This window comes from Euphorbia lathyris, chromosome 9 (assembly GCF_963576675.1).
Source record: "Euphorbia lathyris chromosome 9, ddEupLath1.1, whole genome shotgun sequence".
Lineage (NCBI taxonomy): Eukaryota > Viridiplantae > Streptophyta > Magnoliopsida > Malpighiales > Euphorbiaceae > Euphorbia > Euphorbia lathyris.
Window position 1 is genome coordinate 17,792,093 of NC_088918.1, and position 18,865 is coordinate 17,810,957.

At 38.7% G+C, this 18,865-nt stretch overlaps 1 pseudogene; it reads right to left on the reverse strand.

The window, feature by feature from the left end:
- Window positions 1-318: 318 nt before the first annotated feature.
- On the reverse strand, window positions 319-2,655 carry LOC136207273 (wall-associated receptor kinase-like 22; annotated as a pseudogene).
- Window positions 2,656-18,865: the final 16,210 nt, after the last annotated feature.

The window sequence follows — 18,865 nt, forward strand, 5'->3', positions numbered from 1 at the left end:
CTGGCATGCCAAATAGATTGAAGGGAAAATTCTACCGCACGGTAATCAGACCAGCACTGTTATATGGTACGGAGTGTTAGGCAGTGAAACACTATCACACTCATAAGATATCGGTTGTGGAGATGCGTATGTTGAGATGGATGTGTGGTCATACGAGAAAGGATCGAGTGAGTAATGAAATAATTAGGACAAAAGTAGGGGTTACATCTATTGAGAATAAAATGAGGAAAAACCGACTAAGGTGGTTTGGCCATGTAAGACGAAGAGCGCTTGATCCGCCGGTTAGGAGGACTGAAGAGTGGCAAAGGGATATAGTGGTGAGGGGTAGGGGAAGACCTAAGCAAACTTGGAGGAGGGTGATCGAGAGTGATATGAGTGTATTGAGAATTGAGGAAAATATGGTAGTGGATAGGAAAGAGTGGATGGAGAGAATTTGTGTCGCTGACACGACTTGATTTCACGGTTTTATATGATGGTTCATGTTAGCCGATCCCGAATCATTTCGGGACTAAGGCTTTGTTGTTGTTGTTATTGTTGTTGTTGTTGAAAGTCACCCCGATCAATCCAGATAAAAAAAATTCACTCGAGTAATGGCGTAAAGTACATTTGTGATTTCCTCAATCCTTCTAGCTCCATTGCTACTTCTTTCATAGTTGGTCTCATTTTCCCTATGGAACTCAAACATCTCTCAGCAAGGTTTGAAATGGCCTGAATATCTTCTTTCCTTGCTTCTCTAGCTACTATAGGATCCGAAATTCGGACAAGGCAATCATCGTTTTCTCTCGACGAAAGGGAATGTCCGACAAGGCTTCTCTGATCTTCACTTCTATCGAAAGAAATCGGCTTCTCCCCGGTCAGTAGCTCTATTTGCACAACTCCAAAACTATGAACGTCACTTTTATCAGTGAATTGGCTTGTGTAAAAGTACTCAGGATCTAAGTACCCAAATGTTCCATGTACAACAGTAGTGAAGTGAGTTCTGTCAAATGGGATTCATCGTGAGGTTTCGAAATCCGAAACTTTAACGATGTACTTATCATCTAAGAGTATGTTTGAAGACTTGATATTGCGGCGAAAAATGGGGAATGAAGCCGAAGAATGCATGTATGCTACTGCTCCAGCAACTTCACTTGCGATCCTGAAACGATCATCCCATGACAGCAAACTACTGTCTTGGACTTGTTCGTGAATGTGGCTCAAAAAGGTTCCATTCGGAATGAACTCATAAATAAACAATGGAAAATGTGTTTCCAAGCAACATCCGATAAGCTTTACAACGTTCCTATGATTTATTTGGGATAATATGACAACTTCATTTATAAACTACTCAATATGGCTTTCGGCAATAGTCCTTGATATCTTCACATCAACTATGTTACCGTCCAGTAGCATTCCTTTATAAACAGTACCGTAACCTCCCTGGCCAAGAAATCTGCTCTGGTTGAAGTTGTCTGTAGCTCTTTCCAGCTCTTCTTCTATAAATAATCTTGCCGTTTGACCACATGTGCCCGATGAGAGACGCTGCTGCAATAGGAAACCGCCATTCTGCTCAAAAAGTCTCTATTTACGAATTCTGTTTCTTCTTTTCTTCAAAAACTGATATAATTTATAGTTGCATAGGATTAAAGATAAAAGTCCAACACCAATGCCAACACCTGAAATATGTACCGGATTATTTAGTATCAACGTGACGCATTTAGTTAATTGTTCGAGGCAGGCTGCTAAGAAAGCTATCTTTCGAACAGTTCGATAAAAAAAACTCAATCATACCTATAAGTGTAACTAGTTTGACAGGAAATTTTTTTGCATCCTGTTTGCAGCTCCCATTTGTAAGAGAGCTATTCGAACATTGACAGAACAAACTCCCGGGATTAGCTATGCAACTATCACTTTTAAGTGGAACTAAAATAGGTGTAAAGGGCATTGACCCCGAATGACTCCCCAATCAACGTTATAGTATCTCCCTGAGTCACCATATACATCAACAAGGGGAGCACACCATCTACTATTTCGTTCCGGCTCGGACAAGCACATCTCACAGGAACTAGCAGTTATGTTGAGATAGAGTTGTTGCAAGATGAAGAATTATGAAACCTTTTTAGATCATTATAGCAAATGCTGAGTCATCAAACAGATTTAGGATCTGGCGCTAAAATAGTTAGACACATTTTACTCATGTAATCTAGATATATAAAGTATAGAATAGATCCTGTAATTGCTCAACCTTTTACTCAATAATATCTTTTACTTTGCTTTCCTTCACCAGTTCAAGATCCATGGAGTTATTATGGTATCAGAGCCATGGTTGGTAGAAAGAAGAAGAAAGCAGAGTTAAGAAGTGAATCAAATGAAGTAGATACTATAACATTTGAAGAGTATGAGAATGAATCTTTCTTGGAAATAGAAGAAACCGAAGAAGATTATGAAGAAATGGCTCGAGGAACACAAAATATAGATCTGAACACAAATCGAAATCATGATTCATTAGGTCCAAGTGCGAATCAATACAGATACTCAAATTTTGAGAAAAATTATGCATGTTCCAGCCACAACAGTCTAAGATCTTCTTAGTAAGTAATTTGTTAACAAGCAATAATTATTTTACTTGGAAACATGCAAAGCTTAGAGCACTTACAGTGAAAAAGAAGCTGAAATTTATGGAAGCAGATGATCCTCCACTAAGGATGAACACACCTGGTTATGAGGAATGGCAGGAGACTGATTGTCTAGTAGTTGCTTGGATGCTAAATTCTATTCATAAAGATTTTGCAGATGCCTTTGCGTATGCATCATCAGCAAGATCCTTGTGGAAAGAGCTGGAGCAGAGGTTTGGTGAGAATAATTCACCTATGCTTTTTAAAATAAAGAGGCAAATTAATTATACTATTCAAGGTAACCAGTCAGTTTGCAATTATTTTACTTCTTTGAAGAAGTTATGGGATGAATTGAGTTTTCTTAGACCAATGCCTGAATGTCAATGTGGAATTGCATCTCAATGTGTATGTAATGCTTTTAAACGTATTACTGATATGATTGAGGAAGATAGATTGCTGCAATTTTTGAATGGTTTGAATGAGGGATATGAACATGTGATAAATCAGGTAGTGCTATTAGATCCATTGCCTACAGTTAATAAAGCATTTTCTATGGAGCAAATACATTTACCGGATGGACCTGTTACTCGAGCACTCGCAAAGAAGTTCGAAGAGGAGCTTCAAACATATGTGGTGCAAATGTTAGATATGTCGGAGCAAAATGACACAAATAAAATTCGGGAAGCTCTAACTTTTTCGTACCTCTCGGGTTACTCGGAAAGTGGACACATCAAAGAAACCGAACATGGACTAAACGAATCAAGCGGTGAAATTGATTCAAAAATCGCCATATGAATTTTAACCATTTGGATTTATGGGAAAAATAATGAATTGATTTAATGTTTTTCAATGGTCAAAATGATAACTTCAAGAAACCATGTGAACCTAATCAATTCCATGAGAATTGAATCTTGTTTTTCCATTTGCATTATTATCAAATTGTGTGTATTGATTTTCTTTGTCTTAATGGTTGACTAAATCAATTACTTAAAAGCCCTTGTATTATTGTTGTTATCAAGATATTTGAAGGGCAATTTAAGTCATTGTTTGTATTTTTTTTATCTATTTAAGGATGAGCTTTTTCATATGTAGGACACAAGTTTGATATTAATAAAAATATTACTCTTACGAGTTTGTGAGTGGTTTCTTTTGTGTTCTTTAGGGCACTACTTTGAATAGTTCGGGATTAAATCCTTAATTGTTGGAGACTGGGATTGGGTCTTTACAACCTAGTTTTGTAAGGGTTCTTTTCTGTCCGACCCTGATTTGTTAGCTTTCCTAGGGATCAAATCTAGTTGTCGGGTTTTGGAGGCACTGTTCCTCGTAGGTTCGCATCAATATGAACATGTGATAAATCAGGTATTGCTATTAGATCCATTGCCTACAGTTAATAAAGCATTTTCCATGGTCTTAAAGACTGAAAAACAAAAGGAAGTTTCGATTGAACAACATCTAGAGATTGCTAATTTCTCAACACAAAGTTTCCTAGTTATAAACAGCCTAGTGACAAGGATAGAAAAGATGAGAAGTTTTGCAACTATTATCGCAAGACTGGACATATAAAGGCTGAATGTTTCAAACTCGTTGGATACTCGAATTGTTTTAAAGATCCACGCAAAAGAAAGAACAAGGGAGGAAGATCTTCTAGGGGTAAATCTGATTCTAATACATGTTTTAATAATAGTACTGGTTTTAATAACTTTAATTCCAGGAATACAATAACAAGAGCTAATCTCGCATCACATGAGGTTAAAAATACCCCGCTAGAAGAGCGTACTGATGATGATGGTGATAATGGACCAGATATGAATCATATGATACTAGAGGTATATAAAATGCTAAAAGGCAAATCCCCAGCTCAGTCATCTACAGCAAACTTCTCTATATTCATCGGATTCTCTAGTAATAAACCCTCCTCTGTTGTCGCATTTGATATAGAATGGATAGTAGACAGTGGAGCCATAAGTCACATGTGTTCCATATTATCTTATTTCCATCACTTTAACACAGTTTTAGGAATTAAAGTTGTGACTATGCCAGATGGTAGTTCCCAAGGGGTTAAACACAATTGGCAATATTATTTTATCACATAATCTTCAACTTTATGATGTTCTACATGTGCCATCCTTTCAATATAATCTATTGTCTGTAGGACAATTATTGCAAAGGTCCGATGTTACAATGATTTTTCATGCCAATTGCTGCTATTTACAGGATCAAAGAACATGTAATATTGTTGTTGTATGATGGATGATTGGAGGTCTTTACAAGTTAAGATATAGTTCTTTTTTGCCTTATGTGATACGAAAAGCTCAGGAGGCAATTCCATCAATTGCTTTTTCTGTCTCAGATTTTTCAATACCTAGCAGTAATAAGGAGTCTTATAATTGGCATTTCAAGTTGGGGCACGTGTCTGGTGAAGTTTTAAGACATATTCCGCAAATTCAAGTTCTCAAGTCTCATTAGCATTGTTCGGTCTGTCCAAGTTCCAAGCAACATCATTTTCCATTTCCTACTAGTTCTATATCTACTAGTTGTAGGTTGCAAATGTTACATTGTGATGTATGGGATCTGTATAAAATCTCTTCTGTTACATGAGCGAATTATTTCTTGACTCTTGTTGATGATTTTACTAGAATGACATGGGTAATTTTGCTTCAAAATAAATCTCATGTTCCTAATGCTATTGAGACATTTCTTAAGATGGTGGAAACACAGTATGCTGCATAGGTTCAAGTGATTCGTAGTGATAATGTGTCTGAATTTATGAATTCTAAATGTATTACTTTGTTTGAAGGTCTTCACCAAAAATCTTGTGTTTACACACCCCAACAAAATGGGGTGGTGGATAGAAAACATAGGCAACTTTTGAATATTGCAAGGGCCATATTATTTTAAGCAGGGATATGCATAGTTATTAGGGCGATTAGCTGCTACAATTACAAATGTCTTACCTTCAAGGGTGTTGAATTGATCTACTCCTTTTGAGCTTTTTATGGGAAAACACCAAATTACTATAATTTCCATACTTCTGGCAGTCTATGTTACTATACTGATGTAACCCCTTACAAAGCAAAATTTGCATCTCGAGCCCATCAAACCGTTTTTATGGGTTACTCAGTGGCTAAAAAAGGATTCGAGGTCCTAAATACAACTACCAAGAAATTAAAAGTTGTAAGACATGTCAACTTTATTGATGATGTGTTCCCTTTTAAAACTCTTCTTACCACCAACAACTCACCCCACATGTCACCTTTATATCCTACCAACACCTTACTAAAGCATATGGGACCACATTCTTCTCAATCACCTAGAGCCTAATCACAAATTCAGACACCAACAATTAGACTACCATTAAATAATAATATTACACCTACTTTATCACAAGTACAACCCATTATCCAAAATAAAATCAAAACTCAATAATATCCCTTCAACAAGTCATACGCCTACCCCATCCTTATCCCTTCAACTAAGATACACACAAACACATCATAGATCTGTCAACAATCCATAATGGCTTATAGATTTTGTTTGTTTTTCCCATAATGTCCCTCTTCCACTTTTTCCTTCTTCTACTTTATCCACTATCCAAAATTTTATATTTCTCCAGAATTTGTTACTTTTGTCTCAAATGTTTTAGAAGCTAAAGAACCCAAAAATTATGAAGAGGCATGTCAAGATCCGAAATGGGTTCAGGCTATGGATCAAGAATTATCAGCACTTGAGAAAAATCACACTTGGAAGTTCGATGTTATACCAGAAGGAAAACGATGTATTCAGTCCAGATGGGTGTTCAAAATTAAATATCTCCCAAATGGTAAGGTCGATAGATTCAAGGCGCGCTTGGTGACTAAAGGGTAGGGTAAATTTCATCAATGGTGTACAACCTTTGCACCATTTCACACTTTGGTGTACAACCTTCATTTTGTCTCACTAATATGTACGAACTTATGGGTGACCTCCCAATATAGTGTACAGCAGGTAAAAATGACCGGTCAATGCAAAGTCAATGTGTAACTTCAGCACTTTTCACCCTAATCATTTAAAAGTGGGACCCACTATTTATACAATTATTACTAAATTAACCTTATCCCTAATACAATTACTAAGATACCCTTATGGAACTCATATCTTCATATTTACCTTTCTCGCTAAATCCTCTTTCTAGCTCCTCTCTCTCTCTCTCTCTCTCAGAAGAAGATCTGAAATTTAGATACAAAATATTCAGAAAATGGAAACCATTGCAACTATAAAACCCAATTCATTATATCTTTTGGTTTTGAAGATTAAGGCAATAACAGAAATATAGATTATGCTTTATGGGTGTGGACCTGTTTCTGAGTATTTTGATATCAATTCATTGATTAATACTCTTGAATATTGACGAGAAGCCATTTTCCAATCCATTCCATTTCTCATCATTAATTTGAATTCTCCATATTCGACCGTCAATGTATTCTTCATAACTTATTCAACCGTCACTTTTCATCATACGATTTGGCCCATACTCGGATTTTGTTGTCCGCTGAGCCGGTGTAGACTATTCCATTGGCGGAGACAGCGACGACATTGATTGCATCATCGTATTCTTTAAGAGACTCTAAACACTAGAGATCAGACACTCTCCATATCCCACGAATAAATCAAGACATTATTAACGGCGAGGCAAGTGATCGGAAGGTTCGGCAGTGGTTGAAAAGAGTTTATGCAAAGATGTGAGATGGAGAGGTTGAGATTCTCAGGTGTTAGTTTTTGAAGAGAATGGACAAAGGAAGAGTCTGGAGAGAGAGAGAGGCCGCACCTTAATTTCAAGTTCTATGTGTTTAAGTAGCAGAAAATTAAAAGTAGAGAGAGAAGTTGGATGAAGAAGAAAGGATAGGTATTTTTTTAATTAGCAGCAAATTAAAAGTACACAGAAGTTGGAGAAAGAAGAAAGGATATGTTTTTAATTAGTGAAAAAGAAAAGGGTGTAAAGTAATTGCACATGTGTGGGTTAATTTTTTACTTTTTGATTGGTCAAACTGCTGATGTGGCACGTTGACTTTGCGTTGACTGGGTTGGTCCCGTGTAATGTAATAGGATTAGTTCTAAGAGGGGGTTAGGAACTAATATAACTTTTTCGCTTAATAAGGCTGACTTAATAGAATGTTCGATAATTTTACTCAGCTTTAGGTCAGCAAGGCTGAGTGAAGTGTGAGACAGATTTAATCAGACACTGACTAGAGCTGTTTCAATTGTGAGTTGGGAGATAACACTTTCGGTCAGCTTCCAACTTAGCACTCTGATTACTCAGCGTCGGCTTATACAATTTATATACTGAGTAATTTAAGCAAGCAACACATACATATATATATCAAGAGAAAGGGTCAGAGATTACTCAGCAGACTTATCCTGGTTCGGCCTCACTGCCTACGTCCAGTCCCTAGAATCCTTTCAGGCTTTTTCAATCCACTACTGAGCTCTTTAAAGGTAGAGCACAAACCGTTTACAAAGCAATTGAGTATGCAAGAGTACCGTCCTCTATTCGTCTACTCAATCCTACTGAGCGCTATAACCGAACACTCAGATTTTCTCTATCGCTGAGTACTAAAACCGAGTACTCAGCTTCACTCTTCTAACCTTTACGATTGATACAAGATTTGTTCTCTCTAAATGAAGACCACTTTAGATGAATACAAATTCACTCTAGACTTTTACACAATGATTGGAATTTGGTGTAAGAACATGCTTTTTCTAATCAGACAGCTTCTCTTTTGGATCTTTTTAACTTAGTGAAGATCTTGCTTGTGTTTTTTCTTTTTGTAATTCGGCAAAGGATCCAAGTGATGAACTTGTCCTTTTATAGCAAAATCTGAAGCTTCAATGATTTGAATTCGGACATATCCGTTGAATTCAAATGGTCTTCTTTCGTCATTCATTGGTTAGCATTCAGACTTGCAGGCCAATCCTGTCGTCTGAATTCAGCAGGCGTCAGGCTTGCCAGTTTCGTCTTCTTGCACCAGGTTCGTCTTCTAGCACCAGGTTTGTCTTTTTGCCAAATGAAAGTTGATCCATGCGTCTCGAAAAGGTCTCTTGGTGTAATTCCGAGGCTTCTGAATTGGTGCATACCTTTGTCGGACTTTGTCGTCTAGTCAACGGATCATTGGTGATGTCCCGACGAACACTTAGCTTGATTGTTTGGCTTTGCCTTTAAGATTTCCTTTGACGAGGCTGAGTTACGTTCTACTCAGCTTCTTCGGTCGGCTTCGCCTTCAAGCGTTATTTTGAAGAAGACTTTTCTTTTATAATGTTGAGTTACATTTTACTCACCTTCTGCTGTGCGCCTTTGGCTCATGCTGACTTTGTTCTGTCTTTCTTTTTATTGAACACTTAGTTCCTGTTCTCATTAGTAAATATACTCAACATTGAACAAACACATTAGTACAATTAAATCAAAGCACTTAAATTTAACTGTCTTAATCATGGGATTAACTTAAATAATTTTGTCAAATCAAAATCATGTGGAAATGTGTTTCAATAGACCGGTCATTTTTACCTGCTGTATACCATATTGGAAGGTCACCTATAAGTTCGTATATATTAGTGAGACAAAATGAAGGTTGTACACCAAAGTGTGAAATGGTACAAAGGTTGTACACCATTGATGAAATTTACCCCTAAGGGCTTGATTGGATGGAGGGTTTAGATGGGTTAGTAAGGGAAGGGTTAGTAAGGGTTGATAGAAACTCTTATTTGGGAGGGGGGAGGGTTAGTAAGGGTTTCTACAAACCCATGTTTGGAACACAAAAAAATTAGAAGGGTAAGGGTTTAGAGGGGTTTTGAAGGGTTTCTTTTTAAGAAATTTCATCAAATTTTGAACCCTCCAATTTGGTGGGTTTGGAAGGGTTAGAAATTAACCTTCCTTCCCCTTCCTTCCCTTTCCTTACCTTTTCCTACCCTTCTCTACCCTTCCTTTATTAACCCTTCCATACCCTTCATCCAATCAAGCCCTAAAGGGTACAATCTCAGATTTAACGGATTGATTTACACGAATCTTTCAGTCCCCAAAGTGGTTACTGTTCGTTTATTACTTGCAGTAGCTTCGGCTCAAAATTGGCCTTTACATCAAATTGATGTGAATAATGCATACTTGCATGGGTTTCTTAAAGAAGAAATTTATTTAACACGGCCTTCTAGCTATAAGAAATGTCCTTTAGGGCAAGTATGTAAGCTCGTTAAATCTCTTTATGGTTTGAAGCAGGCTAGACGACAATGGCATAAGGAGATTTCTTCTAAACTCGTTGATTTCGGGTTCAAACGATCATATCATGATCACTGTTTTTTATTAAAACAAGTGCTGACAACATATCTACTTTCTTAGTAGTTTATATTGATGACATGTTGATTACTAGTTCTCATGAAGATCAAATTATTGCTATTACGGTTTACCTAGATAATTTGTTCACAATTAAAGATATGGGTCCAGTAAAATATTTTCTTGGGGTGGAAGTGGCTCGATCAAGTTCAGGGACCTTAATATTTCTCAAACAAAGTATATTGTAGATTTGTTGAAAGATGCTAAAATGGAAGATGTTATCCCAATAAATAGTCCGCTACCGCATGGTGTTCAACTTTTGCATAAAGGAGAACCACTAGCAAATCCAGAAATGTATAGAAGGTTAGTTGGTAAACTTTTGTATTTGGGGTTTAGAAGACTTGATATAACCTATGCTAGCTAACAGTTGAGTCAGTATATGCAAACACCAGAAAAAACATCATTTTCAAACAGCATTGCATCTTCTACGATACTTAAAAGGCACTTCTACATACGAACTGTTTTATCCAGTTCAATCTGTTACACAACTCAACATTTCTGCATTTTGTGATGCGGATTGGGGTACATGTAAAATTACTCCAAGATCGTTAACTGGATATTGTGTTTTCTTGGGTCGATCTCTCATCTCTTGGAAAAGTAAAAAAAAACAAACGGTAGTGAGCAAATCTTCTTCGGAGGTGGAATATAGGAGTATGTCTCAAACTAGTTGTGAAGTCTGATGATTGATTATTTGCTTAGAGAGCTTGGGATTATAAGTGCCAACCTGACACCGTTGTATTGCGATAATGAGGTTGCAATTTCCATTCCTAAAAATCTAGTATTTCATGAGAAGATCAAACATGTGGAGATTGATGTTCATGTTGTAAGAGATTATATTTCAACCAGTTAGCAGATATTTTACAAAGAATTTGAGCCATCACACAATCCTCCCAACAATGATCAAAATGGGCATAGTTAAAGTACAATATTATTCTTCATCTTGCAGGGGCGTGTTGAGATAGAGCTGTTGCAAGATGAAGAATCATGAAACCATTGTAGAGGATTATAGCAAATGCTGAGTCACCCAACAGATTTAGGATCTGGCGCCAAAACAGTTAGACACATTTTACTCGTGTACTCTAGATATATACTTTATATATAAAGTATAGAATAGATCTTGTAATTGTTGGTCCCGTGCAACGTGACAAGATTAGTTCCAAGGGGGGGATAGGAACTATTCTAAATTTTTGTCCGTTAAGGCTGACTTCTTTTCCTTAAGAGAAGATTTACACAGCGGTGCTGAGTAGTTTAAGACACAAGCTTAGTCAACTAGTGACTGAGTCTGTTTCTTTTCTTGAGTCAGGAGATAACACTTGAGTCTATTCCTGAACTCAGCTTCTCAGTGAACTATACTCAGCGTGAGTCAGTTACTTAGTCAGTTTTATAGCAAACAATTTATATAAAGGAGTTAAGGGTTAGAAATATGTTACTCAGCATACGTATCCTGGTTCGGCCTCTCCACCTACGTCCAGTCCCCGGAATTCCTTCCGAGCTTTTTGAATCCTCTACTGAGCTCTTTAAAGGTAGAGCACAGAACCTTTTACAACAGAAGCTGAGTATGTAAGAGTACCTTCCTCTATTCCTCTACTCACTCCTATCTCTATTACTGAGTACTATACCGAGTACTCAGCTTCTCCTTTCTATACTTCTAGAAATGATAATTGTTTGTCCTAAACAACAATTGCTAAGACACTTTAGATGAATAAGATCACTCTAGACTTTTACACAAGATTGGAATTGGTGTAAGATTTGCTTTGCTTTTCTCACAGAACTTCGAATGTCAATTTGGTCAGCGTTTCGACTTGATTGAAGATCTGCATCGAGTGAAGCATTTGAGAGGCCTATTTATAGTGACACTTGAAGCACCGGTGATTTCGAATTTCGAAATAACCGTTGGAGGGAAACGGCTTCCTATCGCTTTCACTCAGTATGTGCTCAGTGTCCTTGGCCAATAACATTCTTGTATCTTCTATCTTCGGCAGTGCTCAGTAGCTTTTCGTCAGACAAAACAGAATGTTTCTACATTTATAGTAAAGTCTTCCAGACAGCTTTCTGCATCTTCTGAGCTTTACCCAAAGTGGAAATACTTTGTCTCTAAGTTTGTTTAGGTCAACTGCTGACTGGACTATCTTGTCGCTCAACTCAGCAGCTTCATCTTGAAGCTATTTAGACGAAGGCTTCTCGATCCTTCTCCAAGCTGGGCTTGTGTTTTACTCAGTACGACTACATTTTGGTCTTCTTGGGCCGTGAGGTTATGATCCATTGACTTGGGCTTGACTGTCTTTCATGGGCCTTGGGGCCATTTAACTTAATGTCTTATAAATCAAATAACTCAACATTGAACAAACACATTAGTGTGAATAAATCAAAGCATTTAAATTTAATGTGTTAGAATATTTTTTTTATCATTAATATGAATAATTTTGTCAAATCAAAATCATGTGCAAAGGTGTTTCAACAAACTCCCCCATTTTGATGTTGGCAAAAATATTCAATAAGGAACTCAGTGTTGAGCTCCCCCATGATGATTGACCTTTTCTTAACTTCTTAAGATTCTCCCCCGTAAGGGTTGAGCCGCTGACTTAGTTTTACTTTAAACATTTTAAGGTTTAATCAAGTAAGTCTAAAGTCAGTGTTCGGAGTTAGGTCAGTTCTTGGACCAGGCTCATTTTACTCAGTTTCTGTATTAAGTTAAGCGGAAGATTAAGTTCAAATATCAGAGTTAGCTGAGTGAGTTAATTGAGGCTGAGTAGTTTTACTCAGTGGCCAAGTACATGATTAATTCAATGTTGTCAAGCTTTAGTTACTTTGTTCAATTCGAATAAGAAGACATGTGAGACAAGTCATGAATTTAGATCAACACAGCCGATAGGCATAAAGTGATAAACAGATAACACAAATGATTTAATGAAGATACGATTATATTTAGCACATAACATGTCATCAGCAAATATACAAGTTTACAAATATCTATCGCTTGATGTTGACAGACACTTGGTTAGATTTGGGCTTGGTTTGCTGACTAGACTTAAGTGTATCTTGTTGCTGGGGTTGAGTGCTAGGAGGGTCAGCAGAAGTGGAACCAAGATGTTGTTTCTTTGGTTGAGTTCCAGTTGGGTGTTTTTCTTTCTCCCCCTTTTTTCCAGCATCAATAGGCTGAGGGACAGCAGCATAAAACTTCCCCTGATTAACAACATGAGTTAGGGCCGCCGAATAGTGTTTGAGTTGAGCCGTACTATTCTTAAGGCCGTCAAAGACTTTGATCCCACCAGCCATTTCTATCGACAGAATTTCCATATGTGAGCTGATGACGCGGAGGATAAACTCAAGTGACTTGCCCATCCATGTGATGGAGTCGGTCATTTTTGTGTAGGATTGATGGTACATCCTAAGCAAGCCAGCATCATAATGGTGGCGCTGATTAGATTGGTGTGTGACATGGTCATAAGTGGCCTTGGCAAGTTGAAAGATCTCAGATGACTTTGCCTGGTCAGTTTGCATTTCTTCTCTTGATAAGTTGAGCATGCAAATGGCTTCAGCGATTTGTTCTATTGTGAATTGGGAGGAAGAAGCAACCAATTCGCGAGTAGCGGCCAGCTCAGTGAAGACTTGAGTGACTTGAACTGACTTAGCCATATCAGAGTTGGCGGCAGATAGAGCATTCAGCTTCCCTTTAATTGTGTCCATGTGTTGCACCATGTGCAGATGAAGGTTTGCCATTTTGGTAGCGAACTCTTGCTTTGGTTGCTGAGCGACCATATCAGTGAGAACACATAAGAGCTCCTTGATGCTTTTTAGTTCAGTTAGAAGTTGAGTGAGAGTGCTCAGTTGCGTAGGCTCAGCAGAACGACACTCAGTGTCAGTGGTATGAGTGCGTTGGATGTCTTGAATCAGTTCTTGAGCAGCTTGTAAAATTCTTTTCCCCGACTGGGAAGAAGTTAGGAAGTGGAGGGGGTCAGCTTGTGAATTCTCAGGAACTGAACCTTGGTTGGCAGCATGTGGTTGTTTATTTGATTGTTCTCCAATATTGGAGTTGCCTTCTGGATGAGGTGAAGGTTCAGCAATTTGAGTGGCAAACTGAGTGCGAAGATCAGCTACAGGAATTGATGGATTTGCTAACTGCTCAAGAGGAGGAATGAGTGGTGCAGTAGCATTGTCTACCTGCTCAGTGTCAGTCGGGAGCTGAGTATTTACTTGTGGAGGAGTCATCTCGAGATTGTCCTGAGCAGGAGATTTCTCAGGTACTTGTTCATTTTCTTGAACAGTAGGTTCTTCGATCACATGCTCAGTTGAGGCACGGGCAGCGGTGTCGGCAGACTTCTGATCTTGAGGAGCGTCAGTTTTGGCATGTTCCTGATTGTGAGAAACAGAGGCTTGATTTTTTTTGACTGGCGTGGATTTGGCAATTGGTTTGGAGAAGAAGTTGAAATCCAAATCAGTCAGTTCATCAATTGGTTCAAGAAGAGGCGAATCATCTAAAATGTCAAACACAGGTGGTTTGTGTGACTTCTTCTTATATCGTTTGTCACTGCCTTCTTTAGAAAGGTTTGAAGGAGGGAGTTGGTCAGTGGTGTTGGATGACTCAAGATGGGCTTGCTCAGCCTCGGTAGTAGTGGTGTCAACAGTTGACTTAGCACTAGGCTCAGTAGCCGGATTTTTGGAGGTTGATTTACTTGGCACACTTTTCTTTTTCTGCTCAGCGGAGACAAACTGTTTATGTTGATTGTTTGATGGTTGAGTGCTTTTATCAGATTCCTAAGCTCGCAGAAAGAAGGAATCCTTTGGGATAGAGACATCCAGAGGAGTTACATTCAAGGGAGTAACTTCGGAGGCCTTCTTTCTCTTTAGGGGTGGCTCGGTATTCTCTTGTTCATCCTCAGTTTCCTGGTCAGCGACAGGTCGCTTTTGGGCAGCTTTGGTAGGCTCAGCTTTCTTTTTAATTGACTCGGCAGGAGAGGGATTTGTCATTAGTACCTTTAGTCTCTTGACAGTTTGGGGTGTAGGCTGATCTTTTTGCATAACTACAGTGTCTGCCTTTCTCTTCTTCCCTTTACTGGTCGGCTCAGCTTCCTCTTCTTCTTCAACCACTGTATCCTTTCCTTTCTTTGATTTGAAAGGAAGGCTGTGTGCTAGGCCATCAAGATTCTCAATGGTGATTTCTATTCCCAGTACGCTTTCCTCATTCTTAAAGCTGACTTTGTGGTCCTTGAGAATCTCGGTGATGAGAGATCCCATTCGAAGTGCTCCAGTACTTCGTTGCATGGCCCCGATCAGGAACACATGCATATTTAAAGGTTTGTAGTTGAGCATGTGCCACAAGAAACATTGCTCGAAGTTGGAAGCAAAGGATGTGGCGTTGACCTTTGGATATATGTAGTTGGTCAGAAGGTAGTGGGCGTGTCTCTGATTCTGAGTAAGTGAAGTGCATGAGACTTCTCCAACATGCCCTTCAGGCTTACAGAATGTAGAGGTGTACTTGACCTTTTTGTAATCATTGGTTTTCCTCAGCTCAGCTCCTTCGTCCTTCAAATCTAGAAGGATGGCTAGATATGAACGGTTGATGATGATTTGTTTCTTGTTGATGTAGGTGACCATAAAATCAACATCGTCCGTAGCGACCAGTAGATTTAAGTAGAACTCGGTCACAAGCCTTGGGTAGGTCAGCCCATTTAATGAAAATAGTTTGGTCCATCCGTTCTTAGATATCCAGTCACTGTAAGGTTTCTCAGTTTCGATGAAGCTCTTTGAGAACCATCGTGAAGCCACGACATCTAGTCCTTCAACGTCGGAGAACACGGATCGAAAGGTTCTCTCCTCAGGCTCCTTTGATTTCTTACCCTTGTCCTTCTTCTTTTTCTTTAAAGGAGTTGAGTGTTCAGTATGGGGATCAATACCGAGGATGCTGACTTCATCCATGGGTTTGTCATGTTGACCATGACCAGTGTGAGCCTCATCTTCTGAAGTATCAATATATTCTTGCTCGGGTGGAGAGCCAGGATTGATGTCTGAGCGATTATCTTTATATTGGTCACCAGAGAAATTCTGGGAATCAAACATGGTGTTCTTGAGAATGTTTATGCAGAAACTTGAAGATTAGAGGTTTAGAGAGAAAGAAGGTTCGAGTGCGAATTTCAATCGTAGAGAGTAAATAGTGAGAAATCGTTCACTATTTATAGACGATAGATGGTGACTTGATAGGTCGGAAGGAACGGTGGGAATTTGAACCATCGATAGTCAGTTATTACTGACATTAATTGCGAGAAACGACACGTGCTTTTACTAATGATGACGCTTACGTCATCCTAAAGGCTACGTAACTACGCGTGCAAACCCTAATTGCGCAAGTTGCTTTACTCAGCAACGTAGTTACTCAGCAGTTCAAGTTCTGAGTGTATAAAGCAGTTTTAATTCATTGTATGGTAAAAGATACTCAGCATGTATAGCAACTCAGCATGAATCATACTTAGATTTTATTGAAGAGGATTAAACATACCGATAGCTTCTCTAAGAATGTTAAATTGCTCATGAGCCAGCGGCTTGGTGAAGATATCTGCAAGCTGCTCATCCGTTGGGACGTAGGCCAGCTTGATCTCCCCCTTGAGTACATGGTCTCTGATGAAGTGATGTCTTATGCTGACGTGCTTCATCCTGCTGTGTTGGATTAGGTTCTTTAATAGGTCAATGGCACTCTTGTTGTCATATTTGACTTCAATTGTTTTAGTCTGAACACCATAATCTTCTAACTGTTGCTTAATCTAGAGGACTTGAGCAACACAGCTTCCAACAGCAATGTAGTCAGCTTCAGTGGTTGACAGGGCTACTGATGACTGCTTCTTACTGAACCAAGACACAAGACAGCTCCCAATGTGCTTTTTCATTCAAGCTTGTCTCGTCCGTAGTCAGCGTTAGTGTATCCAATGAGTGTGAAATCATAAGTATTGGGATACCATAAACCTGCATTCACTGAGCCTTGCAAATATCTAAGGATTCTTTTTACAGGTATGTAATGAGATTCCTTAGAGTTAGATTGATATCTAGCACAATAACATACTGAGAACTGAATGTCCGGTCTACTAGCAGTCAAGTAGAGTAGAGAGTCAATCATACCTCGGTACAATTTGCTATCTACTGACTTACCATTTTCGTCAGCGTAGAGGACAGTGTCAGTGCCCATTGGGGTAGATATTGACTTGCAGTTCTCAAGTTCATACTTCTTTAATATCTCCTTAGCATACTTAGTTTGACTGATGAAGATGCCATTTTTCCCTTGTTTGATTTGAAGTCTAAGGAAGAAGTTGAGTTCTCCCATCATTGACATTTCAAACTCAGTCTGCATCTACTTACTAAATTCCTTGCACATGAATTCATTAGTGGCACCAAAAATAATGTCATCAACATATATCTGAGCCAGTAGGGTATCTTTACCCTTCCTCTTAATGAATAAGGTTGTATCAGCTTTACCTCTGATATAATTTCTAGTCAGCAGGAAACTGGTCAGCCTCTCATACCAAGCACGTAGTGCTTGCTTAAGACCATACAAAGCCTTTTTGAGCTTATAAACGTGGTTTGGAAACTTGGGATCCTCAAACCCTGGAGGCTGATTAACATAGACTTCCTCGTTTATAACTCCATTAAGGAATGCACTCTTAACATCCATTTGAAATAACTTAAAGTTCATGTAACTAGCATATGCACATAAAATTCTTATAGCCTCTAGCCTTGCCACTGGGGCGAAGGTATCACCGTAGTCAATACCTTCTTGCTGACTATAGCCCTGAGCTACAAGTTTTGCTTTGTTCCTGACTATGTTCCCTTGTTCATCTAGCTTGTTGCGGAATACCCATCTTGTTCCTATGGTCTTCTGGCTTTTTGGGTTTTGCACTAAGTCCCATACTTCATTTCTTCTGAACTGATCAAGTTCCTCTTGCATTGCACCCATCCAGAACTCATCGTGCTCAGCTTCAGAGAAGTTCTTTGGTTCCAGAACTGAGACGAATGCTACGTTGCTGAGGTATCTCCTGAGTTGATTTCTTATTATCAGGGTGTTTCCAGCAGCATCAAGAATAGCACTCTCTGAGTGTCCTCTTGGTATTCTGATCTCTTTTGGTAGTGTGATGTCTTGAGCTGGTTGTGTTTCAACAATCTCTGCAGGTATAGATTGGTCAGTGAAAACAATTTGAGTTTCGCTTTTACCTTTGGTCAGCCCTTGAGATAGTGACTCAGCGGCTGTTTCTTGGTCAGCAGGTGCTGAGTATGGATCATCCTCAATCAGCTGAATGTCTTTTCCTGCAGGGTTAGTTTTATCGAACTCAATGTGTACGGACTCTTCTAAGACCTGAGTTCGTTTATTGAAAACTCTATATGCTTTGCTGTTTGTTGAGTAGCCTAAAAAGATAGCTTCATCAGCTTTTGAATCAAACTTAGCAAGACTGTCTTTAGTATTTAGAATGAAACATTTACAACCGAAGGCACGAATGTATCCAATGTTGGGTTTTCGTCCTTTCCAAAGTTCGTAGGGGGTCTTCTTTAATATAAGTCTGACTAGAGCCCTATTAAGTATGTAGCAAGCTGTGTTGGCAGCTTCTCCCCAAAAGTACTTTGGAAGCCTATTCTCACTCAGCATTGTCCTGGCTATTTCAACCAAGGTTCTGTTTTTCCTCTCAACTACACCATTCTGTTGAGGTGTTCTGGGAGCAGAAAAGTTATGGTCAATGCCGCTGGCTTCACAGAATTTAAGAAACTGTTGGTTTTTTAATTCTCCACCATTATCACTTCGGATGTGAGCTAACTTTAGGTCTTTATCATTTTCAAGTTTTCTTACTAATGTTGTAAACGTCTCAAAGGTTTCATCCTTGCTACTCAGCAAGATGATCCAAGTGTACCGAGAAAAGTCATCTATAATGACCAAGGAAAA